The sequence below is a fragment of the Vigna umbellata genome, chromosome 7, assembly GCF_029865625.1.
Source record: "Vigna umbellata cultivar VRB3 chromosome 7, Vumbellata_1.0, whole genome shotgun sequence".
Lineage (NCBI taxonomy): Eukaryota > Viridiplantae > Streptophyta > Magnoliopsida > Fabales > Fabaceae > Vigna > Vigna umbellata.
The window spans coordinates 5,877,245-5,894,873 of NC_142171.1; the positions used below are offsets into that span (position 1 = coordinate 5,877,245).

The 17,629-nt window shown below is 36.7% G+C and overlaps 1 long non-coding RNA gene and 1 pseudogene across 1 annotated transcript; both read left to right on the plus strand.

Annotated features, from left to right (window-relative positions):
- Positions 1-185: 185 nt before the first annotated feature.
- Positions 186-10,888, plus strand: LOC148195001 (uncharacterized). Its single transcript, XR_015780596.1, has 3 exons — positions 186-415; positions 10,612-10,646; positions 10,777-10,888. It is a non-coding gene; the product is annotated as an uncharacterized LOC148195001 (long non-coding RNA).
- A 354-nt stretch (positions 10,889-11,242) lies between these two features.
- LOC124830335 (uncharacterized) lies at positions 11,243-13,929 on the plus strand (annotated as a pseudogene).
- The last annotated feature ends 3,700 nt before the right edge of the window (positions 13,930-17,629 follow it).

Consider the following 17,629-nt stretch of genomic DNA (forward strand, 5'->3'; position numbering starts at 1 on the left):
AACTCTTGTTCTCTCTCTCGAACTCTCTTTCCCCTCTTCATCAATCCTTCATCAACCATTCATTCACCTCTCCTCTCCAACCTTCAGTCAGCTCTCGTGTCGAGTCTTCGTCTGAAACCTTCAGTCACGTCCCCTCTGGATCGTCTCTTCTCTGCAGCTGTAAATCATTCTTCTCTGTAGCCCTAAATCTGGTAAGTGATTCTTCTTTTCGTTCATGTTTATGGTAATCTGTAATGGTTAGAAATCTTTAAAATTGAAACCTAATCTGTGTTGATTTGATTTTCATTGCCCCATTTTTGGTTCGTCTGGGAAGACGTAGTTGGATTTTGACGAGGCATCGATTGAGGCTGCTGTGTTGCGGTATAAGCTGAGACGTAGAACTTGGTGCTGCGAAGGCCGAAGGAACCACAAAAAGGTGTTTTTAATTTCCTCTCTTGTAATGGAAATTAGCTTTTATAAATGTGATTCTTGCTTCTGCTACTACTGCTCTATTATGGATTAAAACTCGACTCACTTAGCAAGCAATCCCTTGTGGCACTCTGATTATTTAATGTGATCACTCAGTGATGGAAATTCAATGCACAATCATGTTTTACATCCAAAGGCTAAACACATAAAACAGTTGTCAGTTATTAGTTAGAAGTAAACAGCTGACAGCTGTAGTTTGTTCAAATGAATAACGTAATGTAATGTAGTGCTCCTCTGTCTTTATAACCATGTGTTCTGCAACAGAGGTTCACTGACTTTTATAATAATACTCTATAATGGTAAACTGATTTACAAATTCAACCACATTTCTTAATTTCTCTTTGTTGATTGTCTCGGTTTGATTTTTTTTTTGTTAGAAATCTCACATTGACTAAATATATAGCCAAATTATAGGATACATATGAATGCAAATTTCACTTTACAAATTAATTTTGTGAAGTTGAGTTAGATTTTAAGTAGAAAGATTCTTCTTCACAAAATCTACTGGGAATGCCAAACAAGCAATTGCAAAGAACTTCCTTTGGTTCTCAACCTCCCACCTCACCCCATCCAGCAAAAGAAACAAGAAATAGGGGATAATTCGAAAAGTAATACCTGTGGGAACACCTTTGCAAGATTTAGGACCCCCATTGGCAATCCTGGAAATACTAATAGTTAATATAAGTTGATGGACGAAGCCTGACGAGTTCGGACCGACGGAGGCAGCAGAAGGCGATTCGGATCTTCGAAGCCTCTTCGACGAGTGAAGACGCAGCGGAATGGAATAAGAAACTCGAGATTGAAGGGAAAAACGGAGACCGAACACTGGAAAACCTAGGATCTAGGTTTTAATCGGTGGAAACACTAATCGGACACGAAGAAACCCTAAAATGGTGATGAGACTCAATATAAACCGATTAAGCGGTTCAAATGATTCGGATGATCGGTGAAAAGTGAAGGTCAAAGGGATTAAGGTGTTTGAACGGTGGAAAATGGTGGAAGGAAGTGGAAACCCTAGAAGAAGATGTGGTAGTGTAATGAACGAAGATAAATACCTTCGAAGATGCGTATGGAGTGCGGATCTATGGTTGGCGACAATGGAGCTCTCGAGAACGAAAAGGAGACTCTCTGAAATGTGGAGGGATGCATAATGGATGCATGAGAGAAGAAATGAGAGGCGCGGTTGTGATGGGAAGGAGAATTAAAGATGTGGCTGCTGACACGTGCTGAAGGAGGATGTGGCGCTGATGTGCACACACAGTGGCCGGTGATGCGTCAGCGTGGAAATGAGAAAGTAAGCTCCGGGATTTTTGGAGAAATGGAAGAATGAGAGTGTGCTTGGAAGGTGGCTAGAGGGAGTCTGTGGACTCTCTAGCCTATGACTTTCAAGAGAGAATAGTTTCTATTTTAGAAAGCCTAATTCTCATTAATCTCAAAAGTAACAATACAATAGAGGAGCTGGGTATTTATAGTAACCCATGCTCCTTAAGAGCTAAACTATAAAAGATAAAATACAAAAGGAGGACTACATCAAGTACGATTCCATCATACCCTCCCTCTTAAAAAAGATTTGTCCTCAAATCTGGCAATCGCCTTATGAAGAAGCTCCACACAATCTTTGGAAGCATGGCCATCTTAGAATGGCCTTATTCTTTCAGATCTAGTTTTCTTCCTCCTGGATCAAACACGAATCTGCAATACACATCAAATATATCTTCGGTTAATATCAATCCAAGAAAGAATTTTTCTTTAAAAACAAGAGAATAAGAACTTCTAATACTTTGATTAGTAATCTTTGAAAATCTTAGAAGTCCAAATTCAATTTTATCTTGAGTTAATTGTTTTCTTAAAGATAACAATAACTCAAGATTTGAATTGTCATATTTTGAAAATGTTTTTGACAATTGGTTTGAAAGAGAAGTCAAAAATTGAAAAGTAATCAATTATTGGAAAAGAAGTAAGATTTGGAAACCTTCCCTTTTAGGTTCCACAGTCTTTGAAAGAATAGGATTTGTCATCAGTAACAATTTCTCCTTTTCTTTCTTCTCTCTTTCTTGCCTTTCTCTCTTTTCTTCTTTTCTCTCTTCTTCTCTTCTTAATTCCTCTCTTCTTCTCTCTTCTCTATTTGTTCTCTTTCTCTCTTCTCTTCTTCTTTCTTTTCTTCCTTTTCTTTTCTCTCAATCTCTCGTTCTCTTTTCTTATCCTTGATCTCCTTAAGTCTTGCCCCAAATTCTAATTCTCTACGAAGAAACCCATGATCATCTAAACTCTCAAGAAATAATTTTCCATCATTAATGCAATCCCTAATTAGTTCTAGGTTTCTTTTAATGCTTGAAGGCACAAACTTTCTTCTCATGCAAGCTTTTAAATCATGCCAATCACGTATGGAGGACTTTCTACCTTTCCTAACATGATATTGTCTTTCATTCCACCACTCTCTTGCATGCACTTCTAACTTAGAGAGATATATACTAAGAACATAATATTCACTCTCTTCACAAAACCAAGGATTTATTTTATCAATTTCTTTTTCCCAAGCTAGGTATGTTAATGCACCTATGTCTTTACCAAATGATGGAAGATTCCTAGCTTGTTTAAACATTTCATCAACTTTATCTAACCTAGAAGACCTATATGAACTATAAGAAGACATCTTTGTTTTTAAAAGTTTTCTTAATCTAAAGAGTTCAAAACTTTCACTTAGACAAGTCCCAGGTAAGAGAGGTGAGCTAAAGAGCTGCTTAAGTACCAAGTCTTGCCTTGCCAGAAATGTCTTAGGCTACTAACTAATTATCCCTTAAACTAAAATCACCTTTAGAAACAAAGTACACAACTCAAACAATCACAAACAATTAAACACTAAAAGACTAGACTCTTCGGACTCTAGTGTGAAAAGGCTTAGAGTTTAATCCCTTTTAGCCTAATCAACCCTAAACGTGAACACAAAATCAAAGAAACAAAAACACTAAAGAAACCAGCAGACTCTAATGACCCCTACGAGTTACACAAATCAAGTCAATATTAAATTCTACTCCTATGGTGAAGCTTGTAGCTTTGGCTAACAAGACACATTCACCTATCTAGCTATGCTAAAATTAAAGCAAGTTAAAGTTGCCAAGAGTTTTAAAGAGCACCAAGGACTCTTCTAAAGCACTTGGACTTTATAAAAGGCCTTTTTACAAACAAAAAAAATGAAATTAAAAGAAAGCTAGCCTATCAACCTATTACACATCAAATGGAACAAAAAAAATACAAAACATGTCCGCTGCCACGGTCCTGGTCCATTTCATTCAGCTTTGTTGTTTCACTTTGTGCTTCTGGAATCAATTGTCTTGAATTTTCCAGGCCAGTTCAATACTGCAAAAGTAAATGCCCAGAGCTGCAATCAAAATTTCCTTAGCTAGAACAAATTGCACAATGAAAACACATAACAGTAAGAACTTCCCTTTTATTCTCTGGTCTTCACGTGTGCACTTGTTGATCGTGGCACCTAATAGAATTGCTTTTGCTCTCAAATTGCAAGACGCTGCACTAGCTATATATATTTCTCTTCAACTGAAATCTGCACAGACAATTCATTCCAAAATCAATAGATCACAAATTGCAAGCAACTACAACCCATAACAAGAGCAGTTCAATCACAACAAAAGTAAGTGAAGGTAGAAGAAACTCCCTTCAAAACTGCACATCAAGATGCAAATGCTACTTGTCTCACGGATTTAGCTCACAATTTACAATCTGCTACAGTACTGGATTTAGCTCACAATTTACAATCTGCTACAGTACAAGCAGTATGGCTTTTCCCAAACTACACATAAAATTCACAACTAGTTCAGCAGAGTACACAATGCAAATCAATGTCAAATGAAATTTAGAAATAGCTAACCAAACTAGAATTAGGTAAGCTAATCAACTTCCCTATTTACAAGACTGCTTTTAGCTATGTAATTCCAACTAAACTCCCAAACAGATCAGCTCTGCACACTAAAATTTCACACCAAATTTCAGCAAGGTACCAATGGAAATGGATATTAAACAAGATGCAAATGAGTGTAATTCAAGGCTGAAACCAAACTGATTAAACAATCATTCCAAATTAATCAAAATCAGATTAATCCAATGCAATGCAGAACAATTCCAATTCATAATTCAGATTGGCTAATCCTAGTGTACAAAAACTGTCATACCAGATTCAACATTATAGCAAGAATAGTTCAACCAAAACAAAAGCAATTTAAGGTGAAAGAAATTCCCTTTAGTTCAGATGGCTGCTACTGGTTGCTCAAGCTATACTCTGTTGAACTTCTACAACTGTATCAGAAAAGATTCTGGTCTGGACTTCCAAAGCCCATTCAGTTCATGTGTCATGAGACTCCTTGTTCAACTTTTGTACTGTTGCAGCTTTTTGTAATTCAAACACCACCTATAAATGGCAATCAAAACAAAAACTGCACAAATCTAATTGGTAAGCACAATTTAGATTCAGAACTGAAGTAAGAACACACTCTAACCAAGGATATTTGGCTTTAGATGTAGCCACACAAAGCTCACAAAAAAAAAAACAGGTCTCTTTGGAAGCTCAAAGCACAAAAAAAATGGAAAGGTTTGGAAGGGAGATTCTCCCTTGTCAGTACAAAGCTGGAGAGTATTCCAGACCACCACCACCTAAGATGCTACCAAGCACACAAACCTTCATTCAAATTTCAGAAACGAAAGTATAACAGCTTCTCAATAGAGAATGGCTAGGCTAAGATCAAAGTAATGGACAGACAGGTAGAACAGAACAGGACAGCCACTAAAGCAAAGGAATTGACAGCACAACAGAGAAACTGACTCAAGATCAACTCTAGACCAGATTACAAAAGCAAACAAAAACTTCAATTAGGAACAGCAGGTCAGAGTTCACATGTGATAGACAAAATCAGAGTTATCAACCAAGACAAGCAAGAAACAAAGCTTTGAATAATGTGAGCACTCAAACAGGATCCTAAGATCAGTTCTAGAGTAGATTTCAAAACCAATAAAAAGATCAAGAACAAATTGCAGAATTTTTGTAAACAAATGTTCAAACTGATTCACTTTATTTCAGAATTGTAGTGCAGCATCTAACATTGTTAATTTCAGCCTTATGCACTGTTTTACAATGAAATCAGTAGAATCAACTCCAATTACAAGTGTTATTGCTAGGTTCAAATTCCAAATCACAGATATAGTGGTTGTTTTGTACAAGATTACAAGTACTACTGATGTGATGCAGATTTTTGTGGACTTAATCATCAACCACTTACAAATTTTAAGCCAGAACAACTTTGACACAAAGGTGCAGTAACACAAGTAAAATCAAATTTAATTCTGCAGAAAAGAAATTAAAGCACTCAGACACAATGACTCTAGGATGTACTGATGTTAGAACTTAGTAGTGATCTAATACTAAGTAGAACAAACACACACTCAAAACATTAACACAGACTTCAAAGAAAAACCACTTCGGTGTAGCTGGCCAAATGAAAGACTGATGCTGCTGTAAGCATCTTGCACCCAAGCTCAATGCAACATTTCATAGCTTAATTGGTGTGCATTTGCTATCCACAAGCAGATTCAACTTTCAGCTCACAGAATTTCAAAAGTGCAATACAATTACATGTAATGGTCAGCATCAAAAACTCAAGACAGCTTCAGATAAATGAAATGACATTAAAACTGCTGTTGAAGTCTGCATCAAGCTCATTCAATTGAATGTCACTGCTTATGATGATGGACAGATCTTACTCAAAGCAAAAAAACTCAATTGAATCACAGTTAAACTCAGATTTAATTGACAATTAAAACAAAGTAACATGACATAGACAAAACAGAAATGGATTTAGAAATTAAAAGACTCAAACGAAGAAGATTCACCGAATTAAAATGAACTAAGACTCAATATAATGACTCAAACACAGGACACGCAACTTGGAAACCTAAACGCATGAAGAGATTCAAAACACAAAACATAAAAAGGATTCGCAACAACTGAGATTAGAAAAACAAATCACGACATTAAAGGAAAATGATGAACAACTCAAAAATTGACGAAACAAAACGCAAAGAATCAAAATCAACCCGAGAAAAAAATAAGATGAATCACCAAGACATCACAGGCACAGATTCAACAGAAGACTTGAATCAGATAGAACAACTTATCTGTTGACGCGTGCTCGAACCTTGCTCTGAATACCACCTGATGGAAGAAGCCTGAGGAGTTCGGACCGACGGAGGCAGCAGAAGGCGATCCGGATCTTCGAAGCCTCTTCGACGAGTGAAGACGCAACGGAATGGAATAAGAAACTCGAGATTGAAGGGAAAAACGGAGAACGGACACTGGAAAACCTAGGATATAGGTTTTAATCGGTGGAAACACTAATCGGACACGAAGAAACCCTAAAATGGTGATGAGACTCAATATAAACCGATTAATCGGTTCAAATGATTCGGATGATAGGTGAAAAGTGAAGGTCAAAGGCATTAAGGTGTTTGAACGGTGGAAAATGGTGGAAGGAAGTGGAAACCCTAGAAGAAGATGTGGTAGTGTAATGAACGAAGATAAAATACCTTCGAAGATGCGTATGGAGTGCGGATCTATGGTTGGCGACAATGGAGCTCTCGAGAACGAAAAGGAGACTCTCTGAAATGTGGAGGGATGCGTAATGGATGCACGAGAGAAGAAATGAGAGGCGCGGTTGTGATGGGAAGGAGAATTAAAGATGTGGCTGCTGACACGTGCTGAAGGAGGATGTGGCACTGATGTGCACGCACAGTGGCCGGTGATGCGTCAGCGTGGAAATGAGAAAGTAAGCTCCAGGGATTTTTGGAGAAATGGAAGAATGAGAGTGTGCTTGGAAGGTGGCTAGAGGGAGTCTTTGGACTCTCTAGCCTATGACTTTCAAGAGAGAATAGTTTCTATTTTAGAAAGTCTAATTCTCATTAATCTCAAAAGTAACAATACAATAGAGGAGCTGGGTATTTATAGTAACCCATGCTCCTTAAGAGCTAAACTATAAAAGATAAAAATACAAAAGGAGGACTACATCAAGTATGATTCCATCATAAGTAGCCATAAAATACAATAATATACTCACAAGAAAGAATAAGCTATCAACCCTGCTCACCTTGGCCAAGCCCCAATGACTGAATATGTGTGGAAACTAAGGCATATGGAACGCTGTAAGTGATCTGAAATAATTGATCCATGAAGCCAGATTAACTTACACAGAACTCTCAAATAATATATGGCAAAATCATGCACAATTAATGGGGTAATGTCCAAATTTTAAATTTTGACATGTTTTGATTCTCGAGATAGAAAATGCCAGTTTGTGTTAAAAACTGCTGCCAAGCTTGAGTCAAGACACTATAGGAGACATAATAGTACTGTTTATGTTAAGGTACATAGGAGAACAGAAGGCAGTTTGAGCTAAAGAGATCATGCAGACAAAATCAAATGAACTAAGATACTTTATATGATGAGTCACTGAAACCATGCAAAAAGACAGAATTTGAGTTTTTGTTTTAAGGAACATGGGAGACAGAAAGGGTGCCTTCAATATTGGCAGAAAAAGAACAAACAAAATGCTTTTAGTAGGAAATAGAGCAACTTACTGCAAGTGGAAACCCAAGAACGGTAAAGATTGTCAATGCAGCAATCACAATGCCAGTTGGTGGTAGTTCTTTGCCTATATAGCCAATTCTATTTGCCAGATAGGTTACAATAAGCATTGCAATAAAGCAGACAACCATCAAGATAATTGAGATTCCCCACACAAACCCATCCCCCCGCTTCCTGCATAACCTCTCCATGAGTACATACGTTATTCCAAGAACAACTGAATTAGGAAATAAGCCTATTGCTCCCATTCTAACTCCAGTATCATAATTAGGGCCTTCATTTGGTTCACCACCATAAATCTCTCGGCCCATCCAATCAGTATCAAAAAGGAGAAATGGAAACCACCCAATCCAAGTTAAGGCAGTAGCGGACAATATTCAGAAGTACATATCAAGCAGATAAACATTAGCAATTTTGATAGAACACACAGAGTTACAGAAAATACCAAGACAGATTGTTGAATGTTTGATTAACAAAGTATAGCAGAAAACAAAGGTCTTTCGAGAGGACCCTAACTCTCCTAGTTCCCCTTTTCCTCCAAAAGCCCCAAAAGAACTTCCTGTTCACCTCCTAATAAGACTATTTATAATAGTCTGTTACAGTTTCGTAATTACAAATGTACTAACTACTTTCTTTTTTCCTTCTTTTGTAAACTGTATCAAACTTATCAATACCCCTCCATGAAGATTCACCTTGTTCTCAAGGTGAAATTCTTTATGAATGCAGGCAATAGATACCCAACTATTCTCAATATCTAAATTCCCAACCATTCTCAATATCTAGAAGATGTTTCCATTTGACAAGAACTTCTAAGCCACCTTGAGTGGTCTTTCTAGTATCTAGCAGTTGTTCTGGATATACTTACAGAATATAGTCTTCGATAAGTGGAGGAGACAAGGGTTAGGTAAATGTGGTTGGCTACCCTCCCTGGTGACTAATGATGCTACTTGTTATGTCTGGGTCCCCCCTTTCCCTCTATTATGATTACTTGCGACAATAGAATTTCCCACGTCATTGGAGAAACTTCTAGTTATCCAGTTGATTTTGAAACCCGACCCAACTTTATTCTCCACTGGTTCCTTCCCTTTATAGACAGAATTTGGATTTTTTCCTCTATCATTTGAGCCTTCATCATTAATTATGCCAGAGTTGAGGGATCATACAACATCACTTTTGCCTTAATATCATCCCTTAATCCATTCAAGAATATCCCAATAAGATAATCTTGATCAATCCCCTTTAGCAGCCCTGCATACTATTCAAAATTTTCAACATAATCCTCAACCGAACCAGTATGAGTTAAGGCAATAACCACCTCGAAAGGATTCTTCAACATGTTTGACTGGATGCGACGAACCACTGCCAATTTGAATGATTCCCAAGTGGGATTGCAAGGCCTTCCCCTCCAAAGCTATCATCACAGTCTGCATTCTTTCCATTTCAGATACTTCTTGGAGATGAAAGTATCTTTCCAACCGGTTGGTCCAGCCGAACACATCATCTCCCACAAAGATAGGAATATCTAGATTGCGCCACGTGATCCAACATTCAGTTGTCAGTCTTACTTTTGTTCAATAGACTTTAGAGGAGTACCCATATTCTGATTTGACCCACACGTTGACTCACTCGACATCTTCACCACCACCGTAAGTCCGCTAACAAAATTTTACAGCCGCTGGAACCTCTCATGATGTTCCTTTTCTGCTCTGTCATGATCTTGAACCAATTGTTGCACTATCTTTTCCAGCCCATCCAATCTTGTTTCCATTCTTGTACTCACCATGCCCCCACACAGATACCACAGGACCAAGAAAGAAGCTCTGAATACCATTTGATAGAACACCCAGAAAGAAAATACCAAGACAGATTCTTGAATGTTTTATTTGGAACAGAACGGTCCTACCAACGTAGTAGGAACACAACAACAAAGTATAGCAGAAAACAAAGGTCTTTTGAGAGGACCCTAACTCTCCTAGTTCCCCTTCTCCAAAAGCCCCCAAAAAACTTCCTGCTCACCTCCTAATAAGACTATTTATAATAGTCTGTTACAGTTATGTAATTACAACTGTACTAACTACCTTATTTTTTCCTTCTTTTGTATACTGTATCAAACTTATCAAATTTGGTAGAGATAGAAGAAAACAAATTTCCTACAAAATATCTGGTACAATATTTGTGTTTCCATGTATTCACCATTGTCAGATGCTGATAATTTGATTTCAGATTTTAAGTGATAAAGTAGTTTTTCTTCAGCGGGAATACTTTTTCTGTATTAATTTTTTTTATATACTGTTTGTTTTAAACTTTGATTAGTCTCGTGTATTTAGGCATTACTAAACTTTTAGACCCAAATTTGCAAACATATACATTACTACCTTGGTGTTCTTAATTTAAAATTCTAATATGCACATTGAAATTTTGAATTGGTGTTTAGTATACTGTTCTGAGCTTTCATTTTTCATATTTTAGTGTATTAAAACTTCTTGACATATGTACAGGCCAAGAAATCCAGTTCTCAAGTTCATTGCTAGTGGTAAATATATGTGAATAATTAGTTTTTGTATGATATTTTATTATTTATGAATGATATTATATCAAGTGCGTTATATTAGGTAGGTTTATTACTTATTATAAATTGATATGTGATGTTGTTTCTTTTGTAGTTGCACTCGGTACCTGCAATCCACTATAGAACAAGCTTATTTTGACCATCAACCAAAGCTCGTAGTAAGACCTAAACCTTCAAATAGTCGTCCAATTGCAAATGTATGCTTATCCAACTGTATGTAACATATTAGGAGGGTTATTTAGTTCTTTAAATGTTGATTTTTTAATTAAAATTATTTAGCTCAACGTAATGTAGGTTGGCCAATATCCTTCTATATCGAAACCTTAAAACAATATTGTACATAGTGATTAATATAAAACAATAATATTGTACATAGTGATTTACATGTACAAAACAAGTATTAAGATAGAGACATGTTGAAAAACATTCTAAGATAGAGAGGAGGACCTAAATTAATTTAGGTTATTCTTTAGGAAGCCATTTGATAGGGTACGTGTCATAATATAGAGACGTATATTAAGCATTGGCTAATTGTTTTGTAATCGATTTATGTACAGAACATGGATTGTTCTCCACCAAATCGTGCATGGATGTACGATAGGTGTCATAGAGGAAGAGGTGCTTTGAAAGAGTCTTTTGTATTAGGTGTTGAAGAGTTTATAACTAAAGCTTGTGAACAAGAACGTTATCGTAGAGATGGGGGTCTTCGATGTCCATGTTTGAAGTGCGATTGTACAAAGATTCTGCACGAAAGAGTTGTGAAGGTTCACCTTTACAAGAACGGTTTCAAGCCTAATTATTTCATTTGGGAGGATCATGGGGAAATAATGCCAGAAGATCATGTACAGAATCATGACAGTTCGATGGCTGTAGAGACGGAAGATGGTCAAATTAACCAATTTCAAACAATGGAAGACATGGTGCATGATGCTCTTAGGCAAAATGAGTCGTGGCAAGCATCTACTTCTAATAACATTGAAGAGGCTCCGAATGAAGAAACACAAAGGTTTTTTAATTTTTTGTTGGATGCAAACCAGCCGTTGTATGGAGGAGCATCAGACTCGAAATTATCAATGTGTGTCAGACTATTAGCTTGCAAGTCAAATTGGAATATTCCTAACCAATGCATAGATTTTATTGCAAAAATGGTTATGGATGCAACACCCATCAAATCAGGTTTGCCTAAAACATACTACGATGCAAAAAAGTGTGTATCAAAGTTGGGATTACAATCGCAGAGGATTGATTGTTGCGTGGATGGTTGCATGCTCTTCTATGATAATGAATATGGTAAGAATGATGGCGCATTGCTTGAATGCAAATTTTGTGGAAAGCCAAGATATCAACCACGTAACACGGGAGCAACTACTAGCAAACAGTTCCTATGAAATCAATGTTCTATTTGCCATTAATTCCCAGACTACAAAGAATGTATGCCTCAACACAAACTGCAGGACAAATGACATGGCACTATCAGAACATGTCGACGAATGGTGTTTTGCGTCATCCATGCGATGGAGAGGCTTGGAAGCACTTTGATAGAGTATATCCTGACTTTGGTATCGAGCCACGCAATGTTCGACTCGGTTTATGCTCTGACGGTTTTAACCCATATGTACAGGCATCAAATATACCATATTCATGTTGGCCAGTTATTGTCACTCCTTATAATCTTCCTCCAGAAATGTGCATGTCTAAACCTTACATGTTCTTAAATGTCTCATTCCCGGGCCATTCAATCCAAAGGTTGGCATAGATGTGTACTTAGAGCCCTTGATAGACGAATTGAAGAAGCTGTGGACGGGTGTGATAACATATGATATTTCAAGGAAACAAAACTTTATTTTGAGGGCCATGCTAATGTGGACAATTAATGATTTTCCTGCTTATGGTATGTTGTCCGGCTGGAGCACTCATGGTAAACTGGCATGCCCACATTGCATGGAGCATACAAAGGCTTTTAGATTATATCATGGGGCAAAAAATTCATGGTTTGACTCTCATCGGAGGTTTTTACCGAAAGACCATGCTTTTAGGAGGAATAGGAATGCTTTCAAGAAGGGGGAAGTGGAGATGGATGACGCACCACCATATCTTACAGGACCAGAAGTTTGGAATAGAATCAATGGTTATCCTAAAATAACTGAAAATGGTGCACAAGAATTGATGGATACGGTGAGTGGCATAATTGGACGAAAAGAAGCATCTTTTGGGATCTACCCTATTGGAAGGATAATTTGTTAAGGCATAATCTTGACTTCATGCACATTGAAAAAAATTTCTTTGGCAACATCTTCAACACTGTGATGAATGTTGCGGGGAAGACAAAAGACAATGAAAAGGCACGAATGGATATAGCTTTGTACTGTAGACGAAAAGATTTGGAGCTAAAAAGTCATAGCAATGGAAACATGTACAAGCCAAAAGCAAATTATACACTATCAACAGACCAAATAAAACAAGTCTGTCATTGGGTAAAAGGTCTTAGGATGCCATGGATATTCTTCTAACTTGTCAAGGTGTGTTGATGTGAATAGGGGAAAGCTCATTGGGATGAAAAGTCATGACTGTCATGTGTTTATGGAATGCTTACTTCCTATAGCGTTTAGTTCTTTACCGGCTCATGTTCTCAATCCCATTACAGAGATAAGTCATTTCTTTAGAGATTTGTGTTCTACAACATTGAACAAGGATGACCTGGCGAAGATGGAAGAAAACATTCCCATCATTCTGTGCAAGATGGAGAGAATATTTCCTCCCTCATTCTTTGATTCTATGGAACATCTCCCTATCCATCTTCCATATGAGGCACGACTTGGTGGACCAGTCCACTATAGGTGGATGTACCCATTTGAAAGGTACCCATATGACATGTTATTGTTCAATTTACCAGGCATAATTCAAAAACCCTAACACATCAATTTCAAATTTGTAGGTTCATGGGATATGCTAAACGTTCAGTAAAGAATAAGGCTAGGGTTGAAGGATCTATTTGCGCATCATACTTGCACAGAGAAACAACTCATTTTTGTTCCCACTATTTCAAAAACTTCATGTTAACACCACAAAGCAATAGAAATGAAGTAGACATTGAAATAGAAAGCTTTACGACAACATTATCAGTGTTTACCAACCTGGCCGTCATTCTGGAAGGGAATCAACACATTGGTTAAGTGATGAAGAATTGAGATCAGCTCATGTTCATGTATTGATCAATTGCAATGAAGTTGAACCTTACCTTCAGTAAGCCTCCAAAATAAATTATATTTCCCAATTCTTTCATTTGATATAATTAATTTCTTTGATCTAATCTGGACGTACATGTTGACAGCTCATTCTTACATGTCTATCAACTATCTGAGTCAAACAGTTCGACATACGTACATGCTAATTTCCCATTGTGGTTCAGGCAAAAAGTACGACTTCCTATCATCTTACACATTCATTTCTTCCTTAATTTTTTAAGATTACATTGTTGAATAGTTTCATATCATGAATGGTTGTAGGTTCATAACGATCCTTTAAGTGTGAGAAACCAACATCTTAGAGATTTATCACTTGGTCCTTTAAGGTGTGTAAAGGAATGGCACACCTTCTTTGCTAATGGATACAAATTTCATACCCATGCATGGAGTCAGGGCAAGAGGACAATAAATAGTGGGGTTCATGTTAAAGGGCTAACAGAAGGAGGTCAAGATGATTTTTGGTGTCATTAAACACATCTATGAGTTGGAATACAATTCAACAACCACTGAAAAGAAAATTGTATTATTTTATTGTGATTGGTTTGATCATCGAGAGTAGGTACAAGGGTGGATTCAAAGTATGGCATTGTGGATATTCGAATGGATAAAAGATATGTGTTGTTTGATCCTTTTATCATTGCACATAATGTACAACAAGTGTATTATGTACCATATCCTACATCACGCACGGACAAACGAGGTTGGTGTGTTGCGATAAAAACGAAGCCTAGAGGTCGCATTGATTCTAATGATGTAGAACCGATGTGCCATACCAAGTGGAGGAAATGTCACATGTTAATGACATCATTGAAGTTGAAGAAGTAGTCCGATTACAAGATGTAGAAGCTGGTCTTGAAGAAGTTGACCCTAACAATATTTCATCATTTCAAGGGCAAATAGATGAAGATACAACGGAATCAGAAGAATACAATGCAGAAGGACAGGGTGAAGATGACAATGAAGATGAATTTCATAGTTCTAGCACTGAATAAAGTTAGGGTGTATTGCTCCGTATTTTTGTCGCTTTATTATAATGTTGTCCACAATCTTAAGAGTTAGGGTGTATTGCTCCCTATTGAGTTTCGGGCTTGATTTTTTTTCCCTCCATGGCCATCGATGTTATCTCATTAGTAGAAACTGTTGTAGACCAATTTCCCAATGGTGAAGATGGGGATTTGAAAAATTAAAAGCAAAGCAAAGAAAAGTCTACATTCACCATGATATATGCAATAATATATTGATATTCCCATATCGATTTCTCTCAGAATCAACAACATGTTTTAAAACCTGTGATATGCATAATTAGAAAAAATAAATACAGATTAAAACATGAGCAAATTAGAAATGTATATTCTGCTAAACTATACTGAATAAATGATTTCATTTCTTTTTCTCTTATTCTGGGACGTTTGTGATTCAGCATTAATCTGTCTGATTTGTTTTACACAGTAAATTCGATTTTTTTGTTACTTTGGTTTACAAAATGGAAACTGAAATATCTCATATAACATCAGGGAACCCAAAAAATATTCCCATAAAACAACAACAAAAGACAATTAAAAAATAAAGAAAGAAAATAAAATAGAGAGAGACGAGAAAGTGGGTTACAAAAAAATAAATAAAGGAAAAGCTAGACATTTACTTCTTGTACAATACAACAAGAAGTCACATACTCAGACCTTCCTCTCTCTTTCTGTCTCTCTCCATTGCACCTTCCCTTCTTCTTTTCTCTGTCATTTCTGAGATTCCTTTACTGGTTTTTTCTCTTGTACAGACTTCTAGCTACAACACCCAGATATCAATTTCTGTAATTCTGTGTGTTCTGTGATGTTTATGTGAGTTTTTTTAAGGACAGTAAAACATAAACTCTTCTGGGTGTATTGGCTTTTGCTGCCTTTGTACATATTTTCTGTGTGTTCTCAGTTTTTCTACATATTTTCCCCTTTACTTGAGGAAAAGTTTGGGACATGGGCAAGCAAGGGCCTTGCTATCACTGTGGAGTTACAAGTCAGTTCTTGTCTCTCCAATATGAAATCTTTTGTTTGCAGTTTTTCCTGAGAGTTATTGGTTTTTTGAAATTTGTCTCTTTGAATTTGAAGTTTGTCTTGGAACCGATGGCATGGATTGTGATTTTGATAAGAAATTGAGATGCGTGGAAGGGAAAAGTTCTGCCCAATTTAAACAAATGGGATAATTTAGTTTAATGTTCTTTATTTGGATGTATTAGAATTCAACCATATAAACATTCCTGTTGCCCAGAATATTTGGAAATGGAAGTTCTGGAAAATTCAATTATATTAACTTCCTCTGTTGATGTGTTCAGTGTCTCATTCAGTGGGTCTTTGCGTTCCTTGACTATGTCTGAAGTGTGTGCAAATGTAATTCATGCAAATTTAATCTCGGAATGGAATGAATATTACAACGAACCTTTTTCTGTTTTAGGCACATTTTAGGCTCACACTTTAGGCTACCCAGACTAGCTAGAATTAGGAATTTTATTGTGCTTTAGTTTTTTGATATATTCTTTATTTTAGAGTTTGATTAGGATCATACTAAACATGTTAGCTATCAAGATGATGCATTTAGGCATTAGTAAACATTCACACCCAAGACTTGAGTTTCAGTGTTTAGCATTTGAGTTAATCCAAAGAATTAGTTTCCTGTCAATTGCCAAAGATGTCTATTAGTTACTTGTCAATCTGAACTTAGAGATTCTAAGTTGAATTTGAATTTGGCTGGTTATTCGGATATGTCTCTTTTTGGTGGTTGAGAATATTAATCGTACATAAATAAATCTCACATAACTAATTCCAAATCTTGCTGAAAAATTCTTGGCAAATACTTTACCTGCGAAAACTACTGTGAAAAACTATTCACGTGATTCCATATGTTCTACCAAGTTCCACACATCACAATCACAATATTATATTATCTTGCTGAAAAATTCTTGGCAAATACCTTTATCACAATCACAATATTATATTATCTCACAAGTTGGTTACAGAATAGAGTTTTATTGCATTTATCTCTGATTGTATTATTTCTAAATTTTCTTTTCTTCTATTGTATAAAAATATATATTATGTTCAAGAATATGGCATCAGGTCCTTCTGGCCCTCCTATTCCACCTTCAGGAAATTCTGATAAGGGCAAGGGGAAGAAATCTTACGTAGTGAAGTTGATGACACGTTTCAATAATGAAATTGGTTCAATCAGTCAACCAACTACACCTACCTCTACCTCTACTGGTAGATCTGTTCCACCTCCATTAGTTGTTCCTGCCTTCACTCCCACTCCACATCAAGTTCCTACATCTTCACCTACCTCTATTGGTACATCTCTTCCACCTCCAATACAAGTGCCTGCTTGACACCCACTCCATACCAAGTGCCTCCTTATCTTCAGGCTTCACTCTCTCCCAATGTTGGTTCTAACCCATCAACTCCCAAAATATTGCACCATCACCTGGTATAGAGGATGCAGATCCACATTCTAGTTCAGCCGCCAATAACATGGAAGAATGTTCCAATAGTCGTCCAATGATTACACCCGTTGGAGGAGGGTAAGAAAAAAAATAACTCAATTAATATATACACAATTCATTGTTGTATTATTGTAATGTTTGAGTTTAATTTTGTTTTAGGTTTTATCCTACAAAAACTGCATCCAAGGTAATCACAGCCACCATCAAGGAACAGTTTG